Genomic DNA, 16,269 nt, shown 5'->3' on the forward strand with positions numbered 1-16,269 from the left:
AAAGTAACATAAACGATTTAGCATCACCTAAAGGCAACCTTTACATGTATGTCTAACTGAATGTAACTAAGTAAATAATCAACCAGGGAAGTAGGCTACAACACAATAGATGTCAACGCAGTATTATATTTCAACCTTACTTAAACACTTCTGCCTAAACGCTTTTTTGGACACAAATGCCAAACTGTCTGTTGCTCTGCCTACTGTGTACATCATACTGCGGTTAACAAACCACAGACTCGGCCACAAATGCCTCTATGAAAGCCGAATGGTTAACAGTGGGTGTTCCTTTGCTGTTTTATTAAGCTTTTTTATTCAAAAAAGACATAAAATCATTGGCTGCTTTACAGCACCATCATGTGGTCACCAGTAGCCTGCCTCTTTACTGTAGCTACTCTACGAAGGAAATGTATGTCCAGTCTGGTCATGTCTATGAAGATTATCAACTGCAAATGTTTAAACTGATAATTAAGAAATCGTAATTTTATGGTCTGGACAATTAAAATAAGTAAAAAAAAAACTTAAAAGGTATACTAGTTTATATAATGCGCAGTTCCATGGTATTTTATCAGCTAGAAATAAGTCTTTGCGAGTCTATACAGCAGAGTCAATGGGCTCCACGAAGATTTTGGAATATAAAAATAGCTGTAGCCAAATTTAAAAAGCATTAACGGTAACCATTAGAAAATAGTTTCCAAATGATAACAGACATGCATATCACAATAAGCATTTTGCAATTTATTGTATATTGTGTTATTTTTTATTGTATATTAAACATTAAGATAATCATAAACAAATTTGGACCATTTACCATCAATTTCTTCTGTAAAGCTATTTGATACAGGCATTAGCCAATGGCCTCTATGCTTGCGTGACTTCTGCGTATCACAGGAAGAACCTAATAGGCAGTTTCCGGTTGGGGAGACTTAAAGCAGAGAGAATGGAAAAAGTAGCCCCCTATACCCTAATATAGTGCACTTTTTGAGGGGACATCCATTTTGTAGTGGTGTCCGAAATTATAGTTGAGATTGTTGAATACACTTAATTCAATCCCATATCGCACTGCAATAACTAGTGTACAACCAATGCACACTCAACGGTTTGACCATACCCATAATGCACCTTGAGGCACGCGCTATTTTCAATCACCGTTAAAACACAAGAGAAGAAGAGGCACTCAATGAATAAACGCATCATCAGAAGAAGATGGCGGTTACAGAATCATACAGATGTAAGTTAATAATACATAGTTCAATTAGTTTCCGTGACAGATTACATGTATGCCTTCTTTACGCAAATAAAAAATATTTTTGGTTGTGAATGCGTTATTTACACAAAGAAAATATTTATTATTTAGGCCTACACAAAACAATATTTATTTATGATCTGTTTATTTACGCAATACAATATTTGTTGTGTGTCTGTTACTTACACATAAAAATGATTGTTATTTACGTAAAGATTATACTGCAAGTCCGAACTACGCAACACTTTATCTCCGGCATTGACGAAACTCTTCCGGGGCACTAGTGGCTGAATTCATTCACTTGTTTTCATTCACTACTTTAAGTGGACTATATTAGTGGACTAGTGCAGGGAATACTGAATGAGTGTATAGGAGGCTATTAAGGACACAGCCTCTACTTTAACTCTCCCCTACCGAAAACTGACTAGGGACTGCATATGCATGCATAAGGGGTATGTGCACACGGGACAATGGCTCTCATAGCATTAAGTGGATTTTTCACCAAGTGATAACGATGTGTTTGAAATGTTTAAATTTCAACGAACAGACAGAAATACGGTTGAGCATTTTTAAGTGCCTCTGTGATCATGCCTCTAGTAAGTGCAAAAGAGGCGCTGGCAGGTAGTTACTAAGAATAAACAGGTTTGTTTTAACCCTCTCTATGGAGTGGCTCAAAGATGACATATTTTTGTAGGCTTACTCGGAAGTAAGCGCTGCGCTGGTTACCTAAACCGAAAGTCTATTCATTTTTCCCATAGACTTTTCGAAGATCGCAAAAAATAAGATCTGTGGTTGACAAATGTTCATGATGTTTACACATTTTGTCTATCATGATGATCCTAACAGATTAACACATTAATCTTGAGTACATAGAGTAGTTCTGCATACTTTGTGTCTTCGGAGAGTATTTAGTTGATCACATTTGTTAAAGATAGATACAGCTTTACGAAAACATACAGCGCGTGCGATGGGAGGGGTAGGATGAACCAAAGCACTTGAGCACCCATTGCCAACAAAACACAGACATCAGTTTCACTCACCGTATCCGTATCATGTCCGGCATCCTTTAGTGCTGAGACGGCCATATATCAGTTTCAAACGATCTCCAAATTCAGTGTTATATCCACAGTTTATATAACTTTCATCACCCAAAATGCACTGAACAAACAAACACCTGAACTTCGCGAACATATGCTCTCTCTCTCTCCTGCTTACAAGTGAAAGTGACATCAGCGCATGCTCCTTCTACTACTCTCCTGTGGCCGTGTCACTTGCTTTTCCTGGAGAATTCTCCAATACGGGACTAAGAAAAGTTGTTGCAAAACAGTTTAATATGTTCCAAAAAAACTTTCCCCGAAACCTGTACGATCACTGGGGGAGTGTATCGTATAAGTTGACCATGTTAAGTGTGAGAAGACGCACGTTTATGGCCGCTTTAAAAATGTGTTCCCTGGTAATTAGTCTGTGAGTAATTACCCAACAAAGATTTTAGACATGTGTGACAATGTTGCATTTGTGAGATTTTTATGCGTGATGACGTCTAACGTCCCCGTCAAAGGAAGTAGTCGCCTTTAGCAACCGCCATTTTAAAGACACAATTATGGTTACAAAAACACAAGCGGGTTATAACTGGTGTGTTTTATGTCATAGATTAAAACATGAAAATATTAAGAGGTTTTGTTAGCTGCAGACCTTTTTTAAGGCGATTTACCAAAAACCCATTCAAAAAAGGCATAGACTTTGGGCGATGGAAACGGAAGTCTTAAAAGAAAGTTTAATTGCCATAATCTGGTCCCCGGTGCAGCAACTCAGAAAACGTGAAAAACAAGATCCCAGTAAGTTTGTTGTCATAAGCCTTTCCCTGCAAGTATGTGAGAAAGCCGTTCAGATTTCACTCCTGTTGTGTCATGAAAGCAGGATATTATTATAATATTACCGGCCCTTAATCTACACAATTCCACCCACTGCGCTGCCACCATTGTTTTTTTCACTAATGACAGCGGTGTACATGACTAAAGTTCGTGGACAACATGATATGTATAGTCGCTGCACAGAGTCCTATTGCTGCTAGCTAGATTGCACATACATCAACCATTTATCGGATCATGAGAAACTTCAAGGAGAGAGGTTCAATTGTTGTTAAGAAGGCTTCAGGGCGCCCACGAAAGTCCAGCAAGCACCAGGATCATCTTCTACAGTTGATTCAGCTGCTATATCAGGGCACCACCAGTGCAGAGCTTGCTCAGGAATTGCAGCAGGCAGGTGTGAGTGCATCTGCACGCACAGTGAGGCGAATACTTTTTGAGGATGGCCTGATGTCATGAAGGGCAGCAAAGAAGCCTCTTCTCTCTAATAAAAACATCAGGGAGAGACTGATATTCTGCAAAAGGTACAGGGATTGGACTGCTGAGGACTGGGGTAAAGTAATTTTCTCTGATTAATCCCTTTTAATATTTGGGGCATCCGGAAAAAAGGATTGTCCATGGAAGAAAAGGTGAGTGCTACAATCAGTCCTGTTTCATGCCAACAGTAAAGCATCCTGAGACCAATCATGTGTGGGGTTGCTTCTCAGCCAAGGGAGTGGGCTCACTCCCAACTTCTCCCAACCATCCAAGAACAGTTTGGTGATGAACAATGCCTTTCCAGCATGATGGAGCACCTTGCCTACACTAAGTAACTCGGGGACCTAAACATCAACAATTTGGGTCCATGGGCAGGAAACTCACCACACCTTAATCCCATTGAGAACAGGTGGTCAATCCTCAAGAGGCAGGTGGAGATACAAAAACCTACAAATTCTGGCAAACTCCAATTATTGATTATGCAAGAATGGGCTGCCATCAGTGGGGATGTGGGCCAGAAGTTGATGGACAACATGCCGGGAGAATTGCAGAGGTCTTAAAAAAGAAGGGTCAACACTGCAAATATTGAGTCTTTGCGTAAGCTTAATGTAATTGTCAATAAAATCCTTTGACACAAATGAAATGCATTAGTCTTCGTGAAAATTAATATTTGTGTCATTCTCAAAACTTTTGGCCACGGCGGTATGTTAATACGTAATGTGCGTTAATATGTTCAGCTGCGGCAAGCTGTTTGTTTTGCTAATGAACATGGGCGGACACTGTGGTTAGTTTCGTTTTAAACGTCTCAAATCATTCGTCATTAGGCCGAAAAATCTGTCCCAGCATACTAGTTATGCACTCCCGTTGTGTGTGTAACGTTATAACATGTCAACAACAAGTGCTTACACGAAAATAACCGCAGAGGAGTTCAGGAAACATAATTTAGCTAAACCATTGCCATGGCAGTACTACACGTGTGTTGTGTTGACACGCCGGATGGAAGGGGGGTGGGGTGCACTGTAACTCATTATAATTTTATATCAAGATACATACACCGAAACGGGTTGCTGTGAGCATAGCTGTTTTTGACGAGGCAAAAAGGGTGTGTTTTCACAGAGTGTTTTTAAGCAAAATATGTTCCAGACATTTCACGAAGACCCTATATTATAAATCATACCAACTTGTTGAAAGTGCTAATCCAATGAATCCCTTAAAATGCTACACAAAAATACGTCATCTCTGAGCCACTCAATTGACCTACCACTGTTATGACATTGTAGAGAGTAGATGAACCGGAAAACAGAACTTCCAAGTTACCAAACTTGATTAGGTTATTCCCAAAGAGCGGGAAGTAGCAAGTGATGTTTGAAGGGGCCATTTTTTTTTCCAGATGATGGTGAGCGCACATTCCAACACTCTTATTCTTATTATGTGCATTTTAGAGTAAGTGCTGCTCTGAGGCAGAGTTGGATCCTGATTGTTGGTGACATCATGCAGCTGTTGCTGACTGTACAGTTTTGCCTAGAAGCAACATCATGTTTAAATATTTGTGAATGTGTGCAATAATACATCTAGTATGCATGGTTAATTATCCATGTGTGTGTGTGTGTGTACACAAGAGAGGTGGCACAATTTGTGTGCAAAGTCAACCAACTTTTGTCCTTATGCATAAGCATATCTTATAACACAGAAACCCTTTAACTCCTCACAGAACTGTCTTGCGTCTCATCCACATCCCTCCAAAAACCACATCGACTTCATTTTGTTTATGCTCTCTGTTGTGCTCTCACACAGTCTACTTTCTAACCCAATCCTTGATGGATAAAGAGTGATTTAATTCCTTGTGAATGAGAACGCTTTCAGGGGATTCACTTCACATTAGCCACACTCACCCTCACAGCACTAAATATCGAGCGGGAGGGTCGTTTTGTTTTTATAATTTCTCTCCCCACAGGTGGTGTTGGCAGGCTTGGCTTGGAGCCCAGAAGAGGTAACTGCATTTTGATGTGCCTTCAAATGAGTGAACAAAGCAGGCTGAAGGCTCTGCTCCACTGCGGACTGTCAGGATGGCTAGTTGTTTCATTGCTTGTGACAAAGAGCACACACGCAGACAGTCCACACTTCCCTGCCTGCCTTTGTTTCCTGCCACGTCTTAATGTTTCCTGTACGATACACCAGCAAGCATGTATTTTTCTTTAAGCGCTTTTTACGGCTGTCTTTGTGAAAGCCTTTTCTCAAGCAGCACTCCGCTGACCTTTTTGACACATCTTCTCTCAATCAGCGGACAGATTGATACTCACTAGGAAATTGCTTGTTTTTAGGCGAGTGGTGGCATAAGAAAACATCTTGGGTTTAAGGTTGTGGGTCAGTACACTTCCCTTTCATAGGTTGGTGTAAAGTTGAACCGAGGGCAGTCCATTGAGATGTAGAAGGGCCATGAAGTTTGAAGCATGTGAAAATACAAGAGCGGTTCAATCAGGGCATCTTCAATATAACTGCTGCTTCAACTCAATTCACATACTTGGTGGTTCCCCTTTCCACCCAAACATTTTAGTGGCACCATAGAGTATAAAAGCAATTTCATCTTTATTCAACATGGGGTGAATGTTTAGACTGTAAAGCAGAGGAGGTCACTATCTAACAAGTACCTCTTTCCTCTTTCCTTGAAATGCTGAAACACAGTACTAGAGTGTAACTCCCTGATGCAATTTCTTGAACCTGGGTGCACCATATTGCATTAAAATGTTCCAGTGTCTGAACAAGAGGTGGACCAAGCCATTGCCCATAGACCCATGCCTATATATGAGGCTCTGTTCCTGTACAAACACCCAGGGTCTTTATTTACCACTGTCCAGATTAGAGAGTCTCCTAAGAATTGACTTCAGGCAAGGCACTGCGTTTGAAGCCCTGAACCCTTGGGTGTGACTCTGGGGTCCTCTCACAGAGGAATTTAATGGTGTGAATCAGTGGACCAATGATGTGATGAGCATATGGTTAATCTCACTCTCTATCCTCAGTCTCCCTGGGGTTTATATGATTAACATATTTTACCCTTGAATGCTGATAACAAGTAGGACTAACTGGGTTGACTAGTGTATTATTGCTTAGGGCCTACATATTATCATCTCTATATATTTTTGTTTACTATGTTAGATATGTATATTAAGAGTTTTTTTCATCCATTCCCACTTCTTTACAATGTTAAACGTGCTGTCTTCTCATGCTTGACATTGTCAATTGTTAAAAAAACGAGTTGGATGTATGACAATGTATTTCTGTGCTCGATTCACTCCCCCATATAGAGGGTTATGGACATGTTATCTTTTTACCTGAACACTCATCAAAATGACTGCATAAAATATCAGGAAATGCAATTCCGCACAACACTTAAGAGTTCAGGAAAAACCTGATTTGTTAGTCGTAAGGATCACCGTCACGTCCAGCTGCTTGTTATTTCAGCAAATAATTGCATGTTTTAGTCCCGGTTTCTTTGTTTCTTCCATTCTCCTCATCCATTTTACTGTGTGCTTTGCCACCCAGGGGAGCATGTCCCAGGGCGTGTCCCGGCATGTTCACGTGGGAAAGTGACGTCAATGCATACCCTCTATAGGTTTCGGAAAGTTTTTTTCGAAGAAGGAAAATCCATTCCGTAACAACTTTTCTTAGTACCTTATTTGGCAATTCTCCCGGAAAAGCACGGCCACCGCATGTCGAAAGAAATAGGCCGCCCACACGACAACTGACGAGGGATAGGAAGACCCGCTTACCATCAAGATTGGCTGCGCTGTGGGCCTGCAACTGCAGCTCTTTACTCTTGCAATAGAGAAGTTGAGGTGTGTTTGTTTGTGCACAGCATTTTAGTGATGGATGTTATAAAAAACAGTGGAGATAACGCTGGATTTGGAGATCGTTTGAACCTGATAGATGGCGAGATCCCAGCGCTAAAATATGCCAGACACGTACCCCACACGGTAAGTGAAACTGAGTCATATATCTGTGTTTTTTTGGCAATGGGTGCCCCCATCCCCCCCGCACTTGTTGTGTGTTTTCGGAAATAATCGTACAGCTGTATCTGTCTATTATAAATGTGATCCAACTAAAGACTCTACAGATACAGTATTTGAATGGTTTAATACTATTCTGTAAATTCTCAAGATTAACATGAGATATGCATAGACTGTCTGAGTTATGGGCACTTTAAAAACAGATTTGTCTGTTTTTTCAAAAGAAGTCTTCATATTTTACTTTATATAATTCTCCTTTATAGTAATTTCCTGTTGCTTCATATCCTACCCACACACATTTGCTGCATCCCATTTAAAATACTAAAAAACATACTGTAACAGGTGACATAGAAACTGAGTACCCTAAAATGCTAAAACAAATTATGACATTATTTAATTTATTAATACACACTTGTTATTTGCTCAGGAAGAATGAAAACTCAACCAAAGATTTACACATTTTCTCCAAAACTGTCACTCATTTAGTTTAGCAGGTAACTGCTTTCATTGAAAATGTTTAATTCTGCCCCCTGCAGGAGTATATCCAAATCGCAGCCATTATTGTATAGGTATGACTTTAATAGGAATTCACTTAAACACAATCACTTTACATTTTTCAATATATATAAAAAAAGAGTTCTATTATCAGGTCAATGACTCATTGTTAGATTATTCAGTTCCCGCTGTTATGGTTGACATGTTGTACTCTGAAAGTGCTGTACTCTGTAATATATGATATTGGAATGTAACCTACCCAGATTGACTGCTTAAGGTAGTATCAGATTGATCTATTGGACTCTGTAACAAAGGATGTTTATGCTCTCTGTAATTGAATTAAATGCTCTCTGTGATTAAATCAAGTTGATTGCTTAAAGCAGTTTTAGGACCGCCCTGTTCTGCGCTATATGAACTATTCACTTTGAGAAAAAAAATGAGATTGATACAACTACACTTTGGTGTAGTTACACTTTTTCAGAGCTCTGCAGAAGACATCTCTCACAACATCCAACTAATTGGCGACTGAATAGTGAAGGTTGATCCAAACACAGAAATATACAAAAGCTAAAATCTTAAACTCATACATGTATTATAGGAGATAGTTACCTTGACTATAGACCTTAAAGTATCCCTTTAATATTTGTTCTTCTTTTCCAGTAATATTCCATATTCACTTAAAATAGGCTGTTTCAGTGAAACTAAAATACATTTAAAAACAGACATTCCATTATAACATGACATGAGAAAATCATATAAAATTTTAAGTTTTTTATTCCAAAGGTCTGTTTGCATTCGGTTCAATGTGGCTCTGCCCGACAGTCTTAACACTTCTGTATGACTGCTACTCAATCAGACAGTAATGGAAGAACGTTTTGAGCATTTCACACACTCTGCATAGACCCAAAGCATTATGTTCTCAGAAGGGCATTGCCATTAGCCTGGCTGCCAACCAGCAGACCTGTCACCCTTGTTTAATGTGCCTCACTGGGCGTGTTTGTGTGTGGGGGTTTATGTATATACACAGAGATAGTCCAGTCAGCGGCAGCCTGTGAACCCAGAGGCTGAGGGTTAATAGCATCAGAGACCGGTCCACCTCCATCTCCGTTTCTGCCACCTCCAGAGTTCAGAACCGCACACTTTCACCCACTCAGCTCACAGGGTCGCATACAAGCCGTCCTGTGCCGCTCTCTTTGATAATGTCAGCACTGATTTAAATGCAATTCTACATGTGGTAATTAAGTGATCTCTAACCATCCACTCAACCACCTGGGCAGAGCTCCAGCAAACCTTGTTCGCTCCGCTCATCCTTCTCGACTGTGGAGCTTTGGCATGTCCTACTTTACTGTTTATTGACCCTACGATAGAGTAAGACTGTGCCAAACACCAAACAAAAGAGAGAGATGGAAAACCCAGCATGACCCAGATGATGCCCCCCTCCGTGCCCGCTCTCATTGTTTCGACGGGAAAAAGAAGCAGTCCTTCATTTGCATAATAGATGGGGATAAAAAATGCGAGAGAGCGTGCCACTCCTCAGCATAAAACAGTGCCTGTTACAGCATGCAAATGATCTCCATCATAATCTCATCATCATTCAAGGATTCGCTTCGATTGATGGGAACTGTTTTTGGAAATACATTGACTATTTTGAAACATTACGGTTAGGCAAAACAAAGCATGAGAACATTATTAATATGGTCCGAAAGTTCAGAATCTGTTATTTTAATGTAGACTGTGAAAAAATCCTGTTGATACATCCCGTTAAAAAATATATCCTGCAATTTTTTCCTGTAACATTACATGTTTTTCCTGTTTTTCATGCAAATGAGAAATTATCTGTCATTTTACAGTGTTTGACCGTATATTTTTAAATAAACTGTAACATAGAAAGCTAATTTTACAGCAGGCATCTGTAAAATTACATTTTCCTCTATTCTTGTAAATTTGCTTTTTTCAGTAAATTTTTTTTTTAGCTATTTTACAAATGCATGAAAATCTGTAGAAAAACTGTACAATTCTATAAAATTACAGGTTTTTACATTTTGCAGGGAAAAACTGTAAAAAATAACAGAAAAAGACATCCCTCATGAACATAACCGTGCATATTAAATGGTTGGTCACATTTATTTCGTGAATGAGAAGTACAAGAACTTTCTCTTGCTTTTGTGAGAATTTAAGGAATTTAAACTCAGGTTTAAAGCCATCTCCTTTCACATTTAACCCAAAATAGAAATCTGCACCAGAGCTGCAATTATGTCTTTGTCAGCCTTACAGTTTCTGGTGCAAAATGGCAAGGTTAAACGTCTCAACAGTTTTATTTGGTTGCCAGGCAGTGGATAAAAACATTCCTAACAAGTATTCAGAAATGACAGTCTGCAATAAGAGGTCTGAGGCCTTACATTTCATTTGATAGTTTAATTATGTTTTTCTCCCAGAGCTCCTAACATGTCAGATGTCAGTTAAACATAAAAAGCAAAACTTGCATTAACCATTTATACCTTCTTTTCACTCCCCAGGACACACTTTTTTTTATTTTGCAAACCATATTTATAATTTAAAACGCTGATAAAAATGACTCTATAAATGAGACGCACTCTATTTCTCATTATAGAGTTTAATTGTTGAACAACATTTAGCAGTTTTGTGTGTATGTGTGGGCTTTAGATCCTCACAATGTGCAGCTGGGATTACATCCGTGTCCTCATCGCCTTATCCTTGCTGAAATATGATTATTATTGTCATAGTCATTTTTTGTCATTCCTGTTTATGCTGCGATTAAGTCCAGTCTTATTAATGAAAAACTCATCGGGTATCACCTCCTGCTCATGCGGGATAAGAAAATGTTGATGAGACGGGGGTGAGGCTTGGGAAGGCCCCTAAGAGATTTGCGACGTTTAAATACATGCCAGGCCTGAATAATTCCCTCTGCATGGATCACAGATTCAACTTTACAAGATAAGCTATCATGGGCGTCTCAGGACAGGGCGGTACAGGCTATAACCTCACTTCTGCAGCACATGCGCTCTGCGTTGCAGTGGGATTTTGTCATTACACGTCAAATTGAAGATAAATGAAAAAAAATCTTATGCATCTCTATGGTTTAGCTGGGTATATAAGTATTAGATATGTAAACTACACTTATATAAATATACGTTAATGTCATTTAGTGCTGTGATAAAGTATAAAAGTGGCTAGTCTGAAGTTATTTTAATGATTAAGGAATCTATATACTTTTTAAAAAATAGGACAAAATTAGAATTACTTTATAAATTAACTTTATTTGTATAAATCAATGACAAAAATAGCATCAACAAATGTTAGGTCTAGAAATCTAATGCTTGTTTGTAGATGCAACTTTGTTTGTTATTTTACCTGCAAATTAATCTTCATGCATTGTTATCGTGTAACTTAGTCCCCAAATACTTAATGGGTCCAATGTGTTTAAAATTTAGTACAAAATGTATGTTTGTTTACATTATGTGCATGGCATAAAATATATAGTAGACATATTAAACTTCCTAAAATGAGTGTTCAACCTTTACTGATCTTAACAAAATCACCCGAGCACTGAGCAACAACAGCATCTTTGAATGATTCGTAAATACTCACCAGTTTAATTTGTAAAGTGCCAGTAACTCACATGATCCTCATCTCTGTGTTTCTCTTCCCTCTGATTGCTCGAGCCCTGATCTGGCTTCTTCTCATAAGAATATCAGACTGCTAAAAAAAGACAGCGAAGGCATTATCGTCTTATAAAACGGATTCGGGGACAAATTAAAAATTGTCATGTCTAATCTTCTTTGACCAAGTACCAAGTGCAAGTGGTACATGTTCTTAAATCTGTGGCCTGATCTGAGTTGTTTACATCACTAAGCTTCAAGAGGGATCTGGTTGCTCATAAATCTGGGGCTTGATTATGTCGCAGAGGAGACGAGACACAAAGCCACACTCTCATTTTCACTTCATACAGACCACAACATATACATTGAGGTCAAATATTTACAGTCTGTTTCCACCCACTTACAATGCTATATACCTGACGCCTAACATAAAAATATGCCGCCTGAATCATATAAACACTGCTGAGTACTTCACATAAACACTGCTCAGTACTGATGAAAAATAGAATATTTCTACATAGACTGTAAACAGAACATCTTCTTTTGTTTTTGCAAAAAAGGGCTATATATCTGGATCTTTTATCTTGTAAGTAATAGCAAAATGACTGTCTTAAGGAAATGGAAGTTTAGACTAAACTCTAATGTGTCAGCAAGGAATTATGACTGTACTTTAGAGCAATGATCACTGACCCAAGAGTACATCAGGCGGTTCTTGAAAAGATTTTGATTGTTAAATGAATAAAAAGGTGAATAGTGAGGCTTTCAGTAGATCATCAGAAAAAGATGCTTAAAATAAAAGATAAATTAATTTGTTTTTTATCAAATTATCAAATTAATTCTGTGAACTACTAACAATAATTCTCCCAAATTTAAAAAAAATATATATTTGCATTTATATTCAGAAAATGAAAACGGGAGGAACAGGGCAAAATAACAAATAAGATGATATGTATTTTTTCAGGCCTCAACTCCTGCAAAGAAAACAAGTTCATATTCACTTCAAGTTATACAACAGTAATATTTGTACATGTATTTAGAATAAGTTGATTTTACATGTTTTAAGAAAACATTGTAAGACATTCACATTATTGTTGGATGTCTTTGTCACTCCTGAGGTTTGATTTTGTTGAAATCCATCAGACACTGGACTGGAATGGTCACAATACACCTATAAATGCAGATTAAATGAAAACTTGGAATAGTCTCATAATTTTTCCGTATCTATATCTAATCTACGTTATATTTTTCCTGTACAGCTGCTTTGAAACGATGCAAATAGTTAAATATAAACTTGACTTGGAAACACATACTGCATAAATCTCACTTGCAAACCATTCTGACCATAGACACCAATTTTGAAGTGAATGTAACAAACACAAATTTTACATTTGTCAAATCCAAATTGCTTGATATGCAAAGCCTATTTCATTCAAATTTGTGTAACTACCCTGCAATATATGTACGTAAATATTTGTCTTACTTGTTCTTCAGCTGGCTAACATATTTTTGGTGTGATGTCGATGAAAGCCATACTGAGGATGAATGGGGGTATGACAAAAACGGCTGGAAACACTATTAGAGAATGGAAATACATGTTTAATATAATATTTTATATGTAGATATGTGTCAATGTTTTTCCCCATTTTTTGACAAATAAAGTGTTTTGAAAGATACTACGTCCACACAAACCATCTCATTTTGCGTGATGACAGTGGTGCACATGTAAATCTCAGTATGTGAACATATGGATTTTAATTACTGAACAGTATAAACACACACAACAGATAATATGCACCACAGCTCTGCTCTTTTCGTCCACATGCCCTGGAGAAGCAGTTGAACTGAGCAGCACGGGGGCTTAGTGACCGATTACAGGGATTGCTGGTGCCATCCAGGGCTCATTGGAACACAAAAGTCAAGTGGCCTGGCAGCAGGACTAGATTTTTTCCTGGGATTGTGTGGAATTATGCTGAGTATTAATTCAGGTCCCCGCAGGATTCTGCGGGCCGACGGCTGGCCGGCCGCTACGGCAATGATTAGGATAAGGAGCAGCTGCTGATGCTCAGTTAAGCAACCGGATTAATCTGCCGAGACTTGTATTAAAAAATAAAGCACAGAGCAAGTTTGATTGAGACTTACGTGGGGGGAATAGATGTATGGGGAGGGTGGAGAGACAAACCAGCTTGTACCGCTGTTAAGAAAAAATGAGTTCATAGTGCTCATGAATGTATCTCTAGTTTCATCATAAGAAACACTCCCTAATCTATATCTGAGATGCACTGTATCTTTATCTGGGGGAGATTATTCCTTTCACAATATTTAAGTTGAAGAACACATTGTATATGGTTTTGTAGTGCTCACTAAGCGGCTTGGCAACAGCTTAGCAGATGAACGTGTTACCAAAGCTCTGGTCATATTTAGAGCCATGAAAAATAAGAAATGCATTTGGTGAATTTATTCTTTTGATAACATCTGAATTGTATTTATTTTGCACTTATTAGCAGAGTTAAGTTATGGTGGTGGTATTTGTGAAGAACACGGCCTGACACCATGCATAAGCCTCCCACAACCCAATTTCAACTCACACAAATAAGCATACAGACCACACATGCATAAACGCATCACTACACTCCGTCCGCCACATTTCCATATCCTAAGCCCTACTCCTAGCTATAAATATTGAAGTGGAACACTAATAATAACACGTTTGCATTGTTCCGACTGCTTGGTCTGAATTATTTACTGGTGGACCGTTAATGTGACCAAGTTGGGACGCAGACCAGCGCACAGCCTTTTCCGCAGTCAGCTCCACTCTGCCCGTCACCTTGACCGTGTCACTATGGCTTAGGCGCAGACGGGGGTCAGAGTTCACTCTGCCAGGTTGCGTGAGCTTGTGGGGAGGTTAGAACCAATCAACCATGAGACAGCTTTTCACTTCCAGTGTCCGTTAGGGCGCCTCGGCCAACCAGCTCCCTGCGCCTCGCACATTAATCCACTCAGCAGCATTAATATGTCAAATGAAAGTTTTATGTGTGAATAGTCAGCAAATAGTCAATGCTTTTAAAGCACAAATAAGGCCAGTGTAAGCTGTTGTGTGAACTCGGGCCGTGGCCACCAAAGATATTGAAGGTACGTCTGATTCAGATTATTGTTCAATCAGTATAATCAATATAATAATAAAAAAAAATGTATAGCACCTTTCAATAATGTTTCATTAATGTTAAAGTTCAAATAAGACAGACATTGATGACAAGCAACAGCCTGTAATAAAACACATGAGAGTTATCTATAAGCAAGTCTTAAAAAGCTTGTTTTAAGAAAAGTTTTAAGTTTTCACTCTGAAGTCTAATTTCAGTAGGAAGGGAGTTCCAGAGTTTGGGAGGAAAGGAGGAAAAAGCCCTATCACCCATAGAACGTAAGTGCCTAGTGGGAACAGTCAGCAGGCCAGAGGTAGAGGATCGAAGGTCATGCTCTGGCAAGTATGCTTTTAAAAGTTCAGATAGGTAATGATGTGCCAGACCACGCATAGCCTTATATGTAAGCATCAGATTTTTAAATCTATGCGAAACCTGATGGGGAGCCACTGTAAGGACTCCAACATAGGGGTGATGTGCTCCCTAGTTCTTGTCTTTGTCAGGATTCTCGCAACAGAATTTTGAACATGTTGCTATTTATTCAGGGTATTTTTTTAAACCGCTGCGAGCAAAGCGCAAATGTTGTGCCATGCATGCTTTTATCTCTGAAACTCAATGTTCAAGGAAGGCCACTGCTGTGTGGTCCCCTAGTTTGAGTGAATATTAATCTGAGTGTCATCTGCATAAAAATTATACTTAAGACCAAGAAAATATACATTCTAAAAAGCAACAGACTCAGAATTGATCCCTGAGGAACCCCAATATTTTACTGAGCCAATTTTGGACTTGTGTCTGCCCATAGATACAAAGTGCTTGCGGTCTGAGGGATAAGATTTGAACCAAAGCTGTGCGTTGTGCAGAACAAAGAATGAACAACGGTATCAAATTCTGCACTGAGATCGAGAAGAATTAAAATTGACAGGTGACCAGAGTTAGCAGCAAGTAACAAGTCATTAGTAACCTTCACCAATGCACCACGAACCTGAAAGACACCACCTACAGTCCTTTTTACGGCACGCTACATTCTTTAAGCACAGCTGATCATTGTACCATGGAGCAGGAGCGTACATAAGACACCGCTATAGAGATTACAAAGGTGTAAATAAGAATAATATGAATACTCCCTCTTGCTTAGCTGCGGTGAGTGAAGAGGGTGGGATCGGTGCATGACAGAATCTGGGTCCTGGTGACTCAATACCACTTCAATGGCACTTATGAATAGATCCCAATACTCAGACTTGTTTTGAAGTCAAACTTACATGATAAGAACATACTTGTTAAAACTGACATGCTTCTATTGAATACAACTATTTTTATATTTTTTGAAAAATTAACCATGATATACAAAAAACCTCTGTAACCTTTGTTTTTAGCAAATAAATCTTTCTTTTTTTCATTTGCACAGCTTTAATACAAATACATTGGGTA

The sequence above is a fragment of the Triplophysa dalaica genome, chromosome 17, assembly GCF_015846415.1.
Source record: "Triplophysa dalaica isolate WHDGS20190420 chromosome 17, ASM1584641v1, whole genome shotgun sequence".
Lineage (NCBI taxonomy): Eukaryota > Metazoa > Chordata > Actinopteri > Cypriniformes > Nemacheilidae > Triplophysa > Triplophysa dalaica.